The sequence below is a fragment of the Balaenoptera physalus genome (assembly GCF_965194825.1).
Source record: "Balaenoptera physalus genome assembly, chromosome: 3".
Taxonomy (NCBI): Eukaryota; Metazoa; Chordata; class Mammalia; order Artiodactyla; family Balaenopteridae; genus Balaenoptera; species Balaenoptera physalus.
Genome location: NC_138890.1, coordinates 153,916,160 through 153,934,757, shown reverse-complemented (window position 1 = coordinate 153,934,757; position 18,598 = coordinate 153,916,160). Strand labels below are relative to the sequence as shown.

The following is an 18,598-nucleotide window of genomic DNA, read 5'->3' as shown; positions in this document are numbered from 1 at the left end:
TCTTTCAATTAGCAAATTATTCATTGTAACATATATCATCAAAGTTTCTTCTTTTAAACACACCAGGCTTTAAGAGATAAAGCTAGATTTGTCAACTGTTAGTTTTATTCTAATGCTTGTGCTTTATCCTACCATGGAGGATGAGATAAATTATTCACTATGGAGAAATACATTAATAAATTCTGATCACTTCTATTCCGTGAATCATCTCTTTTGTATTGTAAAAGAAATTAATGTCTCTCCCCACCCTGAATAATTTATGTACTCTCCTCAGTCTTAGCAGCATGAATGTACTGTATTCCTGGCAAGTTGAAGTTTCTGTTCACAAAGTGTGGTACATTTTTTTTTTTTTGGCAGTGATTTGGTCATTTATTTCCAAAAAAAAATTTTTTTATTAATTTTTTAATTGATTTTTATTGGCGTATGGTTGCTTTATACTGTTGCGTTAGCCTTCACTACGCAACAAAATGAATTGGTCATACACATACAGATATCCTGGTTCATTTTTTTAATGGAGTTACCATTTGCTTCTGAGTCATCTGCCTACTAATTGTCAAATACTCTGTCATTCAAGCAGTGTAATCTAAAGCTTTTTTTTTTTTCATATTTCTGACTGATCTACATGTACTAGATTCTCCATCAAAATTAACCAGGCAAATATAATGCTTAATTGTTAAAAAAAATTCTCTAAATCAGAGAACTTTTGTATAATACAGACTTAAGACTGAGTGTTCTGGAGGTGGACTCCTGAAGGTTTATCCTGGCTCCACTTTTAATAGCTATATGAACTTGGGCAAGTAGTGTTTTTCCTCTAAGATGCAGTTTCATCATGACAATGGTAAGGATTGTTAACCTTGTAAGTTTGATACAGGGATTAAATGATGCAAAGATCATAAATTGATTAAGACAGTGCTTAGCACTTGGAAAGTCATCTATAAATGTAGCTATTGTTAGTAAATGGAATTTATACTTTCATCAATGCAAAAGTAAATGTTAGTACTTTATTAATACCAAAATACATGTTGATTAGAATATTATTTTATAGACTTGATAGTTTTGAAGGGGAAGAATATCATTATTTTATTAGATTACATTAGACAACGAAGCAATGAAAAACACATCACATGATTTGAGTCCTCCATACCCAACATAGATAAAATTGAGCCACACATGTACTTTTACTTCATTTCTTAAAGAATTCAACCTGAAAAAGCAAAGCTCATGTTCAGTGTAACTAAATGTTGTTAATAAAACTTAAGCAATTAAAACTTATTGGTAGTGGGACTTCCCTGGTGGCGCAGTGTTTAAGAATCCACCTGCCAGTGCAGGGGACACAGGTTCGATCCCTGGTTCAGGAAGATCCCACATGCCACAGAGCAACTAAACCCATGTGCTACAACTACTGAGCCTGCGCTCTAGAGCCCATAAGCCACAACTATTGAGCCCATGTGCCACAACTACTGAAGTCCACACGCCTAGAGCCCATGCTCTGCAACAAGAGAAGCCACTGCAATGAGAAGCCCGCACACCACAACGAAAAGTAGTTCCCACTCGCCTCAACTACAGAAAGCCCGCGCACAGCAATGAAAGACTCTCAGACAAAAAAAAAAAAAAAGTTAATGCTGGGAGCAGCTTATACAGGTACACATACAGGAATCCTGGATTATTTTTGTTAGATTAACTACTGTAAGTGTAAAACTGCTGAGATTGCAGAATTTTGCTTTCATGGGACCATTAAAGTAAACAAATGGAGAAAACCAAAGAAAGGTGCTATCTGGTTGTGCTGGGTAGTGGTCTTTGCTGAAAAATAACCAATTCCCTATCTGAATCACAGGTTGGCCTTAATTCAGCTATTTAAAATGTACCAAATCCCACAGACAGAAAGAACCAGAGCAGAGAGCATAGAAAACAAATAGTTGGTTTTTTTTTTTCCAGAGGGAGGCCAGCCACTACAGAAAAGGGTTAAAGCCATGAGTACAGGGAAATGAAGCACTAAACCAAGAAATGCAGCAGCAGAGCTTAGCAAATTTCATGGGATGTGCAGACACAAGGAAAAGAGTGTTGGAAAGAGCCACTAAAGCAAGACTTCAACAGCAATATCATAGAAGGAGAAATTAATGAAAAAGGAAAGGAAAAATATTAATATTTACACTATGGTGAAGCAGAATGGAAACCTTCAGTGATTACACTGGTAATGTGGGCCCTGGTTTACTAAACAGGGAAGTTGTTATCAACAATGAAACGTAAATGTATGAAGAGGCCATTCTGGGAATTAAGCCACTTTAACCTGTAAAATCATCAGAAGACTATGCAGATTGCTTAGAAAGATGACAGGGATCAATTAATGACTCTATAATTAAATATACAATATTTATATATATAAGGATATAAATAACTCCCTAGTGTTAAGGATAGATATACAAATATATATACACTAAAGTGTGTGTCATTGAAGTAATTCCAAAAGTTTTCTTTAAATCCTGTGTGGTATCATATGTATATTTACTACTGTCATTATTACCAAAATGTCATTCCTTTGGTAATTCATTCAATTTATATAAATTGAGAAAATAAGTGTCTGGCTTCTTTTATTAAATAAAATTTGAATAATACTTGGCCTTCTATCTAGCCATTTTGGTAAATGGCCTCAGAGCAGAGCTAGTAACAAGAAAAGGACTTAGCCAGTGTTACTTGTTGATTGTGTCATTTTCCAAAAGTCTTTCTGTGGATTTGGAAGTAATTTTGAGATCATGACAGTGATGTATTTAATACCCTGGTTTGACTAAATTGAGACTAAAGAGTATTCTAAAACAAATTAATAGAAATTGAACTGAGAAAGAAGATACATCTCAAATACTGATTTATTAGGCACTACCGATAATGTAGAAATATTTTAACATGCATCTCTTCTTTTTTCTCCTTTATGCCTATATGGATTAAATTAAATACATTTAGTATCTCCATTTTCTCTAATACATATGTAAATGTCATTTACTTATCGACAACTTTAATCCAGAAACATCGGTGTATCAGAATCTTATATCAGACTCATTTCAAAAAGTTTACATTTAGATCAAATTTGACAGCTAATGAAGATCCAGGTGTCTTGATAATGCTTGTTTACAGAACCCAGTGTTTCAAGCTGATGTGTTTGCATTTATCCTTCTACTGCTACCTAACTACTTCCTCAGTGTTGATAGAATATAATTAATACATCATTGCTTTGAGGGCCGACATGGAATATTTGCTGTGTCAGGTACATGCTCAGATATTCATTCTACTGAAATTTTAGGTTCTGATTCATTACTGAAATTCATATTTCTTACTTAAAAAGGAATATTTTTAATATTTTTCTTCAGTAAGATAAAATTGCTTTTAAGATTTTTTCTTTGCTTTATAAATCATTATTATATTTTACCTCATATACATATATATACTTTAAATTTCTCACCACAACCAAGTTTTCTTTTTAATCCAAGATATCAAATATTTTATACAATTGTTCTGAGTCAAGGAATTACTAAAGAATCAAGATCAAAAATATAATTTTAATAATAGTTTCATTTCTATAATTTCCAAGTTCTGTACAGTTTTCTAAAAATTTTATTTGACATATATATTTTTCATAGAAAAAACAATGGAGTATCCTGAATAACTTGTACTTTCGTGTTGACAATTTAAGTGATACGGTGTGCTTTCTCTCCAAATTGAGTCTACAAATATGTTTCTCTATATAGATGTTTCTTTCTTCTTCTCCAAAATAAATTTATTGATATTTGTTCAAAATCCCATCACTTTCAGTATCCTCTGTGAACTTGCTCTATCCATTATCCCATGTGTTTCAAGTGTCTTCATTTGTCTCATTTCTATTGGCTACCTCATAGTATCTCATAAACATCCAACTTCCCCCATTTCAAAGATAAAAAATAAATAAATAACAGGCATAATTCACTTTGGTTCTGATCCTCTCTAAATGTTACAGCACATGTCTCTTCCCTTCCATAGCAAGCTTTCTAGGAAGAATAGCCTATGCTTGCTCTTTCTACCTTAACATCCTAATTATTTTCCAAAACTGTATCTTGGCTTCTACTTTTTCCATTTTATACGAATTCTTTTTCTTTTTTTTAAAAGAAGTTTATTTATTTATTTTTTATATTTGACTGTGTTGGGTCTTCGTTTCCGTGAGAGAGCTTTCTCTAGTTGCGGCGAGCGGGGGCCACTTCTTCATCGCGGTGCGTGGTCCTCTCACTATTGCGGCCTCTCTTGTTGCGGAGCACAGGCTCCAGACGCACAGGCTCAGTAGCTGTGGCTCACGGGCTTAGTGGCTCCATGGCATGTGGGATCTTCCCAGACCAGGGCTCGAACCCGTGTCCTCTGCATTGGCAGGCAGATTCTCAACCATTGCGCTACCAGGGAAGAAAGATTATGGTTAGAGGTCTCAAGATGTAGATTATCCCAGTGATAATCTAATTCTGGTGAGTTTTAACAATCAGAAATCCTTTGCCAACTGTGGTGAGAAAGATATGTGTTGATGGAAGAAAGATCAGACAAATTCATCAGTGCTGGCTTTGAAGATGGAAGAAAGGGCCATGAGCAGAAGAGTGTGTGTGACCTCTAGATGCTGAGGCAAAGACACTGCTTTTCCCATAAAGCCTCCAGAAAAGAACATGGTCCTGCCAATACCTTGATTTTAGCCTGGTGAAATCCATGTCTAAATTCTAACCCACACAACTGTAAGATAATAAATGTGTGTTGTTTCCTAGCCTTTAAGTTGGTGGTAATATTTTACAGCTGCAATAGGAAATTAATACATCACCTAAAGTATTGTTTGTCAAGCTTAACGGAAATATGAATTGCATACAGATCTTGAAAAAAGTAGATCTTGGCCCAGTAGATCTTGGTTAGTTCCCAGGATTCTGCATTCCTAATAAGGTAGTAGGTTATGCCAGCACTACTGATGCTGGACTATACGCTGGTTGACAATGACCCCTGGCGTGTGCACAGATCTCTGGCCTTATGTCAGTCTGACCCACCCATGAACCTTATGACAAAAAATGTGACTTGTAAACATTTTAATTTTGCCTAAGAAAGTTATCTTGTACTGTTTACTGTTGTTTTCTTCCGATTTCTATTTTGATTCACACTATGTTCAGTTTCTGACCCTAGATCCCCTTTACTGATTATGTAAGCAATGCTGATTTTTAAAATAATTTTCCTAATTCAGCTGCCTGACTTTGTTAAGCTTGTTCCTCCGCATAATTGAACTGTTTCACTCTTAACTGTTTTGCATATTAACATGATTGATCCCAGCATGCCTGACTCAACAATATTCACCTTTATGACCAAATTTTTGAATAGAATAGTTGTCACCCCTCCAACATTTAGAAGGTATAAAAACCATTTTGTTAATTAGAGTAAAAAATATGTTATTTAAAAGTCTCCATAGCCCCTTGCTTAAAACACGCCCTGTTTGGGGAAAGAAATGTCACATAATTCTAGGCAAATGAAAATTACAAGTAGAGTTTCAGAATGTCAGGATCATTAGGTATGATATTTTAATTACTGTAGCCTCTCTTTATGCTGTTCCATTGCTTGTGGTGATATTTACTTCATTGTAATAATGTTCTATTTTTAGATACATTAGAATTTAAATAGATTCTTTCTGTTAGTTATCATATCTGAATGTTCAACCTTACATTAGAATTGCCTTAGAAGTTCAAGATAGATAGATACATAGGTAGATAAGCTAGCCCCTCCTCCACACTCCAGACATTTAAATCAGAATCTAGTTGAGAAGGGAAGAGGTGTTAAAAGCCTTAAAATGTCCCTTGATGATACAAAGCTGCTGCCAAGTTTGAGTACTACTTACACAAGTAATAATTCTGAAAAAAAAATTGAAAATAATTCTGAAAAAAGCTTACACTTTTTTCTACTGTACATAAAATTTATATTCTAAAATAGTTTGAATTAAATATTAGTTTAAAAGTCCATTTCTACTCAATGGGTGGTAAAGTATTAAAAACTATCTGCATGGTGAATTAGTTATTTATTGCTGTATAAACAACCATCCTAAAATTTGGTAAAATTAAAACATCAATTTATTTGCTCATGACTTTATAATTTATGCTGAGTTCAATTGGTGTTTCTTCTGCTGGTCTCAGCTGAGACCACTCATGTGGTTGCATCATCTAGCAAATCAACCGGGGCTGAATGGGCCAAGATGGCCTCATTTCTTTGTCTGGCAGTGAGCTGGGGCTGTTGGCTGGGGGAGCTTCGTTCTTGTCTCTTTGGCCTCTCCAGCATATCAGCCTAGGTTTCTTACATGGGAGCAATGGAGTTCCAAGAAGTCAAGACCCAATGTACAAGTGTTTATCAAACCTCTTTTTCTGTAACATTTATTGACATACCATTTGTCAAAATCACATGGCCAAGTCCAGTCAATACAGAGAGTACACAAAAGCTTGAATACTGAGACATGTGATTAATTAGAGACCATGAATGTAGCAATCTGTCGCACTCAGTGTAAGGTATTTCACTAGTAAAATTTGGACAGGGCTAATTATTAAATACAAATTCTGATTTTAGCTTTTTCAAAATTGTTTTTCTTCTGAAATATAACTTATTTACAAAAGTACATAAACTGCAACTATTAAGCTTAATAAATGAGAAATGACTGCAAGTTTTGGTCACAAAGGTTAGGGTTAGGGTGACCAAACCTCTTCAGGACAAGAAGTAGAATTTTGTCAACATTGCAGAATCTCCCTGAACACTCCTTTTGAATCACAATTTCTTATATCACAAGTATGTGCTTTCCTGACACTGTGGTAATCACTCACTTGCTTCTTTCAAGAGTCCCCTTGAACAATTTTTATCCTATTTTTGAACTTCATAAGAATTTAGTATACTACATATTATTTTCTATCTGATTTCTGCAGAAGAGTATATATTCCAGAGTCATGCTGGTTGCTACATGGAGCTGCACACTGTTGATTTAATGACTGTATTCTATTTAGTTTTATCACTACACCACATTTTCTTTGTTCATTCTATGGCTGCAGGGCATTTCAGTTTCTAGTTTAGACTTATTATATTTTATTATGAATAATACTGCTATAAATTTGTTATAAACATACATTATAACTCATTGTAACTATATATATTTTTCCAGGTTCCAATGCACATAAACACATTATACACATACCCAAAATGTATATATAATCTCAGAGTAGAAAGATTTCTGAATCATAGGGCATGTGCTCAAATTAAAAATAATAAAAGATAATAAACATTTTAACAGTTTGTTGTTAATTTTAGTAAGTGTTCCATATTCACTTCATGAGAATGTGGATTTTATCATTATGTAATTCTGTATCTGTCATTTAACAATTCTGTGAAACTTATCTATAAATTTGTTTTAAATTTTTCATATTTAAAATTATCTGTATATAATGAGAATTTTCTTTTTTTTCCTTAATTTTATTTTTTTCTTCTTAAGTATACAAATATTTTTAGTTTAATTATGATTAGAAGTGGTAAGAGCAAGTAAACATTTTTACATGAGATGAATGTATTTGCAATTCAAGCACCATGAAGAATATATTTTTGCTTTCTCTACATCAAATCCTCATCTCAGTTCTACCTGCAGATATTATGCATTTTCTTTATGCCTATTAAATTTAATTACTCCATTTTCATTGGAATTCATTATTATTTTTCTATATTAAGCACTTTAAAGTGAGTTTTGGAGGGATGCTTTGAGGGCATTAATATTATGTTCATTATTTAAGAAATGAAATGAAAAAAGAAGTTTTTTTTGAAATCCAATAGCTCAATATTCAGTTAATACTTTAGATACTTAAATCACTGTTAAAGAAGTGTCTTAGTCAGCTTGGACTGCCATAACAAAATCGGATAGACTGGGAGTTCAAACTACAGAAATTTATTTTCTCACAGTTTAGGGACTATAAATCCAAGACAAGGTGCAGATGGTCTGGTTCTGGTGAGAGATCTCTTTTTGGCTGCCTTCTGGCTTTGTCCCCACATGGCAGAGAGAGAAAGAAAGTAAGTTCTCTCATCTCTCATTTTATAAAGGCACTAATCCCATCATGTGGGACCCAAAATTATGACCTCATCTAAACCTCACTAAATCCCCAAGGCTCTTTCTCCAAATACCATCACTTTGGAGTGAGCACTTCAAGATATAAATTTGGGAAACACACAATTCAGTCCATAGCAAGAAGTACATTTCTCCCTCATTTTTTCTTTCTTACCTTCCTTCCTTCCCTCCCTCCCAATCTCTCTCTCTCTTCCTTTCTTTCTTACTCTTTCCTTCTTTCCTCCTTCCCTTTTTCCCTTCTTCCCTTTCTCCCACCCTCCCTTTGTCTCTTTCTCTCCTTCCTCTTCTTCTTTTCTTTCTATCTTCCTTCTTCTTTTAATATTGAAAGTTCTTTAAACAATAATTATTACATAGAACTTTAACTTTATATTAGTGATCATTTCATGATAATCTTTGAATGATTTATTATCTCTTTGGTTCTTTCAAGTTGTCAGGCCTTTCTTTAAATCACCGGGGCCTACATCTTTTGGTGAGGATAATACAAGGAAAATATACATGATCCAACTGACTGAAATATTTTACAGCAATAGCAGCCTTGTTACACAGTAAGATTGTCATTAAAACCCAGTAGATTATGTAGACGTAAACTATTTAATCAGCTTTTCATAAAAGATCTAGATATTCATTTCTTTAGTTAAACTGATCTGTAATTAGGCATGTAGTTGTATACTCATTTTAGTTCTAGATGAAAGAACAACAATCGTGAGGTATTGAATTATGAGTTATTGCTTTTTTATAGCATAGTAATTTATTGAGGTGCTTTGTATGTTGCTATATATGTACTGTTGTTATAGTTTTATTTTTGAATGCATTAGTGGATACTAGCAAAACATTCCTGCCACTTTATCTTTAACACGGAGGACTTGGATCTAAGATATATTTGCTCTGTACTTTTACTGAAATATTTTCTCTGGCAAATTAAAAATGAAGATCAACCAAATTCTGGTTGTTCACATTTATTATCAAAATGGTTTAATTCAAATGAAAATTGTTTACTCCAAAACAGTAGACTACTAACTTATTTTTTTTACTTCCATTTCTCTAAAATTATTTTAACACTATAATTGTGCACTTCTTCCCATTTTTTAAATTGACCTCTAGATTTTTTCAACTAGAGTACAAAGTGTTGCAATAAATACAATTTCTGTCTTATTTTTTAAAATGTCATTTAAAAAATAAAACTATTCCATCACTATTTTAAAGTTATCCTTTGTAATATGAACGTTTCATCCATATATTATTTTTAACAGAGTGTGTATACTTTGTTTTCTCATTTAACTTGTATTTGCATTCTCTTTCCTACAATATTTCATCTTAATATAATGTATTTTTTAAGAAGCGTGTTTCTGATCACCCCCACCATATTATCCTTAAAAAACTGTAAGCATAAATTTATTATTTAAAAGCAATTTATTTTGCCTGATTATAAAGCTTTTTTTTTTCTGGAATTAGTAATCCTTACAACTATTATTAGCAAAAATAATAATAATAATAATAATTACAACCTCTCTCAATTTTGAAAAATACATTAAAATTGCAATGCAAAATTTTATAGAGAAGTATTTTTTTCTTTTTTTTCAGTTGGACGGAGTGCTGCCTTGTTAATGTAAACTTCTTTGTACACAGATCGTTTGAATTGTCCATGTCTGGGACACCTGCAAATGTTTTACCACTGCCCTTTTTAACATTTTACAATGAGTGAAAACTATGACTTATTTCCATAAAGTGAAAAAACAGTGATTGTGGAGAAAAAAAAACAGATTGGAATATAGAATTTCAATGACATAGGTATATCCTCAAACAAATCAATTCTAGGAAGGAATTAAATTATTAAAAATTATTGATACCAATACACTCCTTGTGAAGTCTTCATTATACCTCAAGAGTTAAAACACCCTGATTTGAAGACTTGTCATTCCAGGGAAAGAATTCAAGGACATTTATTTTCTGAAAATCTCGTAAGGTCTTTCACTTTAGACTCTCCAAAGGAGGCATTCCTTCTGAAAGGAATGTTAGATTAATTAAACTAGTAGGCCACTAGACTGAGGTGATGCTAATGCTCTGGCAGCATCAACAATAGCCAAGACATGGAAGTAACCTAAATATCTATCAATGGAGGAATGGATAAAGAAGATGTGGTACATATATACAATGGAATATTACTCGGCCGTTAAAAAGAATGAAATAATGCCATTTGTAGGAACATGGATGGACCTAGAGATTGTCATACTGAGTGAAGTAAGTCAGACGAAGACAAATATCATATGATATCACTCATATGTGGAATCTAACAAAAAAATGATACAAATGAACTTACAAAACAGAAAAAGACTTACAGATATTGAAAACAAACTTATGAAACTTATGAAAACAAAGAGGAAACGTGGGGAGGAGGGATAAATCAGGAGCTTGGGATGAACATACACACACCACTATATAAGATAGAGAACCAACAAGGACCTACTGTATAGCACAGGGAACTCTACCCAATATTCTGTGATAACATATATGAGAAAAGAATCTAAAAAAGAATGAATATACATATATATATATAACTGAATCACTTTGCTGTACTCCAGAAACTAACACAACATTGTTAATCAACTACACACCAAAAAAAAAAAAAAAAAAGCAAACCAAAACCTAAGCTTGTAAATGTCTCAAACTTAAAAGTCAAAACCTGAGGACAACCAATCACAGTCAACTAGGCTTCAAGTTATAGACAATCAATAGTTTTCTTGTTTTGCTTGAGCCTTTTCTCTAAAAAGCCTCTCCCTGAGATTCTGTGGGAGAAGCACTCTTAACCACTTCCAGTTTGGTGCTGCCCAATTTGAATTGATTTTTGCTCAAATAAACTTAAATTTTTTAATATGCATCAATTTATATTTTATCAGAAATAAATTAGTGAAACCCCTACATGAAAAAGCAAATAATGGAGAGACCTTCAAGATGGTGGAGGAGTAACAGGTGGAGATCACCTTCCTCCCCACAAATATGTCAGAAATACATCTACATGTGGAACAGCTCCTACAGAACACCTACTGAACACTGACAGAAAACTTCAGACTTCCCAAAAGGCAAGAAACTCCCCACGTACCTGGGTTGGGCAAAAGAAAAAAGAAAAAACAGAGACAAAACAATAGGGATGGGACCTGCACCTCTGGGAGGGAGCTGTGAAGGAGGAAAAGTTTCCACACACTAGGAAGCCCCTTCACTGGTAGAGATTTCGGGGGAGCAGGGGGGAAGCTTCAGAGCCACAGAGGAGAGCGTAGCAATAGGGGTGCAGAGGGCAAAGCAGAGAGATTCCCTCACAGAGGATCGTTACCAGCACTCACCAGGTTGAGAGGCTTGTCTGCTCACCCACTGGGGCGGGTGGGGGCTGGGAGCTGAGGCTCCAGCTTCGGAGGTCAGATCCCAGGGAGAGGACTGGGGTTGGCTGCGTGAACACAGCCTGAAGGGGGCTAGTGCACCACAGCTAGCCAGGAGAGAGTACAGGAAAAAGTCTGGAACTGCCTAAGAGGCAAGAGACCATAGTTTTGGGGTGCTCAAGTAGAGGGGATTCAGAGCACTGCCTAAACGAGCTCCAGAGACGGGCGCAACCTGTGGCTACCAGTGTGGACACCAGAGATGGGCATGAAACACTAAGGCTGCTGCTGCAGCCACCAAGAAGCCTGTGTACAAGCACAGGTCACTATCCACATCTCTCCTCCCAGGAGCCTGTGCAGCCCGCCACTGCCAGGATTCCATGATCCAGGGACAACTTCCCCAGGAGAACACACTGCACGCCTCAGGCTGTTGCAACGTCATGCCGGCCTCTGCTGCTGCAAACTCACCCCACATTCCGTACCCCTCCCTCCCCCCCAGCCTGAGTGAGCCAGAGCCCCCTAATCAGCTGCTACTTTAACCCCATCCTGTCTGAGCTAAAAACATACCCTCAGGCAACCTACACGCAGAGACGGGACCAAATCCAAAGCTGAGTCCCAAGAGCTAAGCAAACAAAGAAGAGAAAGGGAAATCTCTCCCAGCTGCCTTGGAAGCAGCAGATTAAATCTCCACAATGAACTTGATGTACTCTGCATCTCTGGAATACCGAATAGACAACAAATCATCCCAAAATAGAGGCAGTAGACTTTGGGAGCAACTGTAGAATTGGGGTTTGCTTTCTGCATCTAATTTGTTTCTGGTTTTATGTCTATCTTAGTTCAGTAATTAGAGATTATTATCACTGGTAGATTTATTTATTGATTTGGTTCCTGTCTTCCTTTCTTTTTTTATATATATAGATATATATATTGTTTCCTTTTTCTTTTTTTGTGAGTGTGTATGTATATGCTTCTTCATGTTATTTTGCCTGTATAGCTTTGCATTTACTATTTGTCCTAGGGTTCTGTCTGTCCTTTTTTTTTTTTTTTTTTATAGTTTCTAACGCTTGTTATCACTTGTAGATTTGTTTTTTGGCTTGGTTGCTCACATCTTTCTTTCCTTCCTTCTTTTATTTTTTCCTTTTTTTATTACTTTAATTTTTTAATTTTTAATAATTTTTATTTTTTTAATTTTAATAATTTTATTTTTTTCTTTCTTTTTTCTCCCTTTTCTTCTGACCATGAGGCTTATAGTGTCTTCATGCATTGGCCGGGTGACAGGCCTGTGTCTCTGAGGTGGGAGAGCTGAGTTGAGGACATTAGTCCACCAGAAACCTCCTGGTTCCATGTAATATCAAATGGCAAAAGCTCTCCCAGAGATCTCCATCTCAATGCTAAGACCCAGCTCCACTCAATGATGAGCAAGTTACAGTGCTGGACACCCTATGTCAAACAACTAGCAAGACAGGAACACAACCCCACACATTAGCAGAGAGGCTGCCTAAAATCATAATAAGGTCACAGACACCCCAAAACACACCACCAGATGTGGTCCTGCCCACCAGAAAGACAAGATCCAACCTCATCCACCAGAACACAGGCAAGAGTCCCCTCCAACAGGAAACCTACACAACCCACTTAACCAACCTTAGCCACTGGGGGCAGACACCAAAAACAACTGGAACTATGAACCTGCAGCCTGTGAAAAGGAGACCCTAAACACAGTGAGTTAAGCAAAATGAGAAGACAGAGAAACACACAGCAGATGAAGAAGCAAGGTAAAACTCCACTAGACCAAACAAATGAAAAGGAAATAGGCAGTCTACCTGAAAAAGAATTCAAAGAAATGATAGTAAAGATGATCCAAAATGTTGGAAATAGAATGGAGAAAATACAGGAAATAATTAACAAGGACCTAGAACAACTAAGAGCAAATAAACAATCATGAAAAACCCCATAAATGAAATTAATAATTCTCTAGAAGGAATCAATAGCAGAAAAACTGAGGCAGAAGAATGGATAAGTGACCTGGATGATAAAATAGTGAAATAATTACTGCAACGCAGAATAAAGAAAAAAGAATGGAGAGAATTGAGGACAGTCTTTGAAACCTCTCGGACAACATTAAATGCACGAACATTCTAACTATAGGGGTCCCAGAAGAAGAAGAGAAAAAGAAAGGGACTGAGAAAATATTTGAAGAGATTATAGTTGAAAACTTCCCTAATATCGGAAAGGAAATAGTCAATCAAGTCCAGGAAGAACAGAGAGACCCATACAGGATAAATCCAAGGAGAAACACTCCAAGACACATATTAATCAAACTATCAAAAATTAAATACAAAGAAAAAATATTAAAAGCAGCAAGGAAGAAACAACAAATAACATACAAGGGAATCCCCATAAGGTTAACAGCTGATCTTTCATCAGGAACTCTGCAAGCCAGAAGGGAATGGCAGGACATACTTAAAGTGATGAAAGGGAAAAACCTACAACCAAGATTACTCTACCCAGCAAAGATCTCATTCAGATTTGATGGAGAAATTAAAACCTTTACAGAAAAGCAAAAGCTAAGAGAATTCAGCACCACCAAACCAGCTGTGCAACAAATGCTAAAGGAACTTCTCTAGGCAGGAAACACAGAGAAGGATAAGACCCACAATAAAAAACCCAAAACAATTAAGAAAATGGTAATAGGAACATACATATCGATAATAACCTTAAATGTATGTGGATTAAACGCTCCAACCAAAAGACATAGACTGGCTGAATGGATACAAAAACAAGACCCATATATATGCTGTCTACAAGAGACTCACTTCCGACCTAGGGGCACATACAGACCGAAAGTGAGGGGATGGAAAAAGTTATTCCATGCAAATGTTAATCAAAAGAAAGCTGGAGTAGCAATTCTCGTATCAGAAAAAATTGACTTTAAAATAAAGATTATTACAAGAGACAAAGAAGGACACTACCTAATGATCAAGGGATCAATCCAAGAAGAAGATATAACAATTGTAAATATGCAACCAACATAAGAGCTCCTCAATACATAAGGCAAATGCTAACAGCCATAAAAGGGGAAATCTACAGTAACACAATAATAATAGGGGGCTTTAACACCCCACTTTCACCAATGGACCTATCAACCAAAATGAAAATAAATAAGGAAACACAAGCTTTAAATGACACATTAACAAGATGGACTTAATTGATATTTATAGGACATTCCATCCAAAAACAACAGAATACACTTTCTTCTCAAGTGCTCATGGAACATTCTCCAGGATAGATCATATCTTGGGTCACAAATCAAACCTTGGTAAATTTAAGAAAATTGAAATCCTATCAAGTATCTTTTCCGACCACAATGCTATGAGACTAGATATCAATTACAGGAAAAAATCTGTAAAAAATACTAATACATGGAGGCTAAACAATGCAGTACTACATAACCAAGAGATCACTGAAGAAATCAAAGAGGAAATAAAAAAATACTTAGAAACAAATGACAATGAAAACACTCTGACCCCAAACCTATTGGATGCAGCAAAAGAAGTTCTAAGAGGGTAGTTTATTGCAATACAGTCCTACCTCAAGAAACAAGAAACAACTCAAAGAAAAACCTAAACTTACACTTGAACAATTACAGAAAGAAGAACAAAGAACTCCCAAAGTTAGCAGAAGGAAAGAAATCATAAAGATCAGATCAGAAATACATGAAAAAGAAATGAAGGAAACGATAGCAAAGATCAATAAAACCAAAGCTTGTTCTTTGAGAAGATAAACGAAATTGATAAACCATTAGCCAGACTCATCAAGAATAAAAGGGAGAAGACTCAAATCAATAGAATTAAAAATGAAAAAGAAGCAACAACTGACACTTGAGAAACACAAAGGATCATGAGAGATTACTACAAGCAACTATATGCCAATAAAATTGACAACCTGGAAGAAATGGACAAATTCTTAGAAAAGCACAACCTTCCGAGACTGAACCAGGAAGAAATAGAAAATATAAGCAGACCAATCACAAGCACTGAAACTGAGACTGTGATTAAAAATCTTCCAACAAAAAAAAAGCCCAGGGCCAGATGGCTTCACAGGCGAAGTCTATCAAACATTTAGAGAAAAGCTAACACTTATCCTTCTCAAACTCTTCCAAAATATAGCAGAGAGAAGAACACTCCCCAATTCATTCTACAAGGCCACCATCACCCTGATGCCAAAACCAGACAAACATGTCACAAAAAAAGAAAACGACAGGTCAATATCACTGATGAACATAGATGCAAAAGTCCTCAACATGATACTAGCAAGCAGAATCCAACAGCACATTAAAATGATCATACACCATGATCAAGTGGGGTTTATCCCAGGAATGCAAGGATTTTTCAATATATGAAAATCAATCAATGTGATACACCATATTAACAAATTGAAGGAGAAAAACCATATGATCATCTCAATAGATTCAGGAAAAGCTTTCAACAAAATTCAACACCAATAATGATAAAAAGTCTCCAGAAAGCAGGCATAGAGGGAACTTACTTCAACATAATAAAGGACATATATGACAAACCCACAGCCAACATCATTCTCAATGGTGAAAAACTGAAAACATTTCCTCTAAGATCAGGAACAAGACAAGGTTGTCCACTCATTATTCAACATAGTTTTGGAAGTTTTAGCCACAGCAATCAGCGAAGAAAAAGAAATAACAGGAATACAAATTGGAAAAGAAGAAGTAAAACTGTCACTGTCTGCAGATGACATGATACTATACATAGAGAATCCTAAAGATGCTACCAGAAAACTACTAGAGCTAATCAATGAATTTGGTAAAGTAGCAGGAAACAAAGTTAATGCACGGAAATCTCTTGCATTCCTATACACTAAAGATGAAAAATCTGAAAGAGAAATTAAGGAGACACTCCCATTTACCAGTGCAACAAAAATATAAAATACCTAGTAATAAACCTACCTAAGGAGACAAAAGACCTGTATGCAGAAAACTATAAGACAATGATGAAAGAAATTAAAGATGATACAAACAGACGGAGAGATATACTATATTCTTGGATTGGAAGAATCAACATTGTGAAAATGAATATACTACCCAAAGCAATCTACAGATTCAATGCAATCCCTATCAAACTACCACTGGCATTTTTCACAGAAATAGACCAAAAAATTTCACAATTTGTATGGAAACACAAAGGACCCCGAATAGCCAAAGCAATCTTGAGAAAGAAAAATGGAGCTGGAGGAATCAGGCTCCCTGAATTCAGACTATACTACAAAGCTACAGTAATCAAGACAGTATGGTACTGGCACAAAAACAGAAATATAGATCAATGGAACAGGATAGAAAACCCAGAGATAAACCCACACACCTATGTTCACCTTATTTTTGATAAAGAGGGAAAGAATATACAATGGAGAAAGACAGCCTCTTCAATAAGTGGTGCTGGGAAAACTGGACAGCTACATGTAAGAGAAGGAAATTAGAACACTCCTTAACACCATACACAAAAATAAAATCAAAATGGATTAAAGACCTAAATGTAAGGCCAGGCACTTTAAAACTCTCAGAGAAAAACATAGGCAGAATACTCTATGACATAAATCACAGCAAGATCCTTTTTGACCTACGTCCTAAAGAAATGGAAATAAAAACAAAAATAAACAAATGGGACCTAATGAAACTTAAAAGCTTTTGCACAGCAAAGGAAACCATAAACAAGACTAAAGGACAGCCCTCAGAATGGGAGAAAATATTTGCAAAGAAGCAACTGACAAACGATTAATCTCTAAAATTTACAAGCAGCTCATGCAGCCCAATATCAAAAATAAACAACCCAAGCTAAAATAGGGTAGAAGACCTAAATAGACATTTCTCCAAAGAAGTTATACAGGTTGCCAACAAACACATGGAAGGATGCTCAACATCACTAATTATTAGAGAAATGCAAATTAAAACTACAATGAGGTATCACCTTACACTGGTCTGAATGGCCATCATCAAAAAATCTACAAACAATAAATGCTGGAGAGGGTGTGAAGAAAAGGGAACCCTCTTGGACTGTTGGTAGGAGTGTAAATTCATACAGCAACTATGGAGAACCCTATGAAGGTTCCTTAGAAGACTAAAAACAGAACTACCATATGACCCAGCAGTCCCCCTACTGGGCATACACCCTGAGAAAAACATAATTCAAAAAGAGTCATATACCACAATGTCCATTGCAACACTATTTACAATAGCCAGGACATGGAAGCAACCTAAGTGTCCATCAACAGATGAATGGATAAAGAAGATGTGGCACAAATATACAATGGAGTATTACTCAGCCATAAAAAGAAATGAAATTGAGTTATTTGTAGTGAGGTGGATGGACCTGGAGTCTGTCATACAGACTGAAATAAGTCAGAAAGAGAAAAACAAATACAGTATGCTAACACATATATGGAATCTAAAAAAAGAAAACAAATGTTTCTGAAGAACCTAGGGGCAGGATAGGAATAAAGATGCAGACGTAGAGAATGGACTTGACAACACAGGGAGGGGGAAGGGTAAGCTGGGACGAAGTGAGAGAGTGGCATGGACATATATACACTACCAAATGTAAAATAGATAGCTAGTGGGAAGCAGCCACATAGCACAGGGAGAACAGCTCGGTGCTTTATGACCACCTAGAGGGGTGGGATAGGGAGGGTGGGAGGGAGACACAAGAGGGAGGAGACATGGGGATATATGTATATGTATAGCTGATTCACTTTGTTATAAAGCAGAAACTAACACACCATTGTAAAGCAATTGTACCCCAATAAAGATGTTAAAAAAAAAAGCAAATATTAGCAAATATTTTTTGAAGCCAACTTATTCGTAGTAAATATTATCAAGATAAGGGTTTACTTCCCAAAGAGTTCTTACAATTTTGGAAGGGTCATGGTGGGCACTGAGCTCAAATTGTTAAATAGGCCAAATCTGGAATGGTAATTCACTCAATGCAAGTAATTATTTGAACATATGCAAAAATGATACATATTAATTAGTAACCTTTAAAACACAGACTAAAAGCACAATAAATTACTAGTTATGCTCTAGATACATTGA

General features: G+C 35.4%; 1 pseudogene across 1 annotated transcript in view; it reads right to left on the bottom strand.

Moving 5' to 3' along the window:
* Positions 1-17,227, bottom strand: part of LOC309656854 (casein kinase II subunit beta pseudogene) — a 212,155-nt pseudogene extending 194,928 nt beyond the window's left edge. Inside the window, exon 1 of the transcript XR_014268335.1 lies at positions 17,178-17,227. The product of XR_014268335.1 is annotated as a casein kinase II subunit beta pseudogene (transcript). The remainder of the gene's footprint in view (positions 1-17,177) is intronic.
* Between the last annotated feature and the right edge of the window lie 1,371 nt (positions 17,228-18,598).